The sequence below is a fragment of the Salvelinus sp. IW2-2015 genome, linkage group LG20 (genome assembly GCF_002910315.2).
Source record: "Salvelinus sp. IW2-2015 linkage group LG20, ASM291031v2, whole genome shotgun sequence".
NCBI lineage: Eukaryota > Metazoa > Chordata > Actinopteri > Salmoniformes > Salmonidae > Salvelinus > Salvelinus sp. IW2-2015.
Window position 1 is genome coordinate 56,711,998 of NC_036860.1, and position 2,363 is coordinate 56,714,360.

The window sequence follows — 2,363 nt, forward strand, 5'->3', positions numbered from 1 at the left end:
TGTGTGTGTGTGTGTGGTGTGTGTGTTTGTGCACCATTGCATGCATGTGTCTCTGTAGTCTGTGTCTTTCTATCTCCCAAAGATCTCCCCGTCTTCTCCCTACCCAGCGTCATAGCAGCGGACATAAAGGAACAGGCTCGTGGACCCAGCTCTACCTGACACAGACTACCATGAGAAGTGGATCTCTGTACGACTACCTCAAGTCCACCACCCTGGACATCAAGGCCATGCTGCGGCTGGCCTACTCCTCAGTGTCAGGCCTCTGTCACCTCCACACAGAGATCTTTGGCACCAGGGCAAGCCAGCCATCGCCCACAGAGACCTGAAGAGCAGAACATCCTGGTGAAGAAGAATGGAGCCTGCTGCATCGCTGACCTGGCCTGGCCGGCAAATTCATCAGGTAGGACAGGAAGGGACATGTGCCATGCATCAGATCATGAGTGTAGAGATAACAAAACATCCTTATAGAGCAGAATAGTTCTACTCCGTTATCTTGTATACTTTCCCCTGGAAAAAACATCAGATCAGTCCAAACTATGGAATCAGGCCAGCAATACACGTTATACAAAGACAGTGTTGCTTTAAAATGCAACCTTTCTCCCCTACTCCTCCCTCTCTCAGTGACACCAACGAGGGACATCCCTCCCAACACCAGGGTGGCACTAAGCGCTACATTGCCCCCAGAGGTCCTGGACGAGAGTCTGAACCGGAACCACTTCCAGTCCTACATCATGGCCGACATGTACAGCTTCGGCCTCATCCTCTGGGAGATCGCCCGGCGCTGCGTCTCTGGAGGTCGGGCACGGCCCACAATGCTCTGCTTTACAATGTTTAATATAATTTTCATATGTAAAGTGAGCTGATGTGAACTTTGACCTTATGGGCATTCAGACATTTGCCAAAATGCTGGACCGATTTGTATAGGTTCTTATTCAATGTTTTTTTATTTTATACTGTTCAGTTATTTTACCTTCTTCCAGTCTGTGTATTATCTTACCTCTATCTCAGCTGTGATGATGCAGTATGTAGAGATCCAACATCTCTCTCCATGTGACTTGTGTCCTATAGGCATCGTAGAGGAGTACCAGCTGCCCTACCATGACCTGGTGTCCTCTGACCCCTCCTACGAGGACATGAGGGAGGTTGTGTGCATCAAGAGACAGAGGCCCTCATTCGCCAACCGCTGGAACAGTGATGAGGTGAGGAAACAGCCTCTTTGTGATTGTGTTGTATACTTGAGACTAGTATATTCTTACATAGGTTACTGTGTGTGATGAGTATACAGTATATGTTGATTTCTGACCTCAGTGTGTTTATGTGTTTAGTGTCTCAGACAGATGGGGAAGCTGATGACGGAGTGCTGGGCCCACAACCCAGCCTCTCGCCTCACAGCTCTGAGAGTGAAGAAGACCCTGGCCAAAATGTCTGAGACTCAGGATATCAAACTGTGACACGCTGCTACTGCCACATAGAGACACTCAACACCTAGAGACATGTCCATGGCCTAGTGCCACTCTGCCAGGACCACAGGAGGAGGGCAAGGCGCGTGGGAGAGAGATGGTCAGGGTCTGCTCTCTTTTTGCCCATGCCACTGCCACCTCTGGGATAGAGAGTGTCCCAGTGGGCAGGGTCTGGTCTGGTGTTGCTTTCTGTGAAAGCTGATTGGCGCTCTAAATGAGGAGGGAACACAAGGACAGACAGTGCCCTATGCAGGAGAGGAGGAGTCACTCTCTCCCTCACAGTAGAGGGTTAGGAGGGTGGGGGTCCTGCTCTGTCCATCTAAAGCCATATAACAGTGTTTGTTTTTGTGGTAACACTTTATTTTAACTAGCCACCATCAATCCCCTTCAAACCAATGTCAGAATGTTCATGAAACTTTGACATGTTTACAACATTTATGTAGGGTTATGAGGCGAGTTCAAATATAGTGTTGCCGTTGTTGCACATTGTGCTATTTATTAGTCTTTTTTTACAACTGTAGAGAAATCTCTACATACTGTTGGAAGTGAAGTATATATCTCTTGCAGCATTACTGCTTTAGAAACCCAGGCATTTGTTTCTTCTATTCACACAGGAAAACAAACAGCTTCAATATTGACCTACATGTGGGCCATTTGACTATCCAAGGGAGCCATTCTTATTCCCCTGAAATGTCTATGTACTGTATCAACAACTAACTATAGGAGAAAGTGATGCATCATGGTTAATAAGCTTGGGAGTGATGTTACTCAGGCTAGCTGATGGTTAATAAACTTGGGAGTGATGTTACTCAGGGTAGCTGATGGTTAATAAGCTTGGCAGTGATGTTACTCAGGCTAGCTGATGGTTAATAAGCTTGGCAGTGATGTTACTCAGGCTAGCTG

The 2,363-nt window shown here is 47.3% G+C and overlaps 1 pseudogene; it reads left to right on the forward strand.

Annotated features, from left to right (window-relative positions):
• The window catches only part of LOC111980017 (bone morphogenetic protein receptor type-1B-like), a 5,991-nt pseudogene that overhangs the window by 2,495 nt on the left and 1,133 nt on the right, over positions 1–2,363 (forward strand).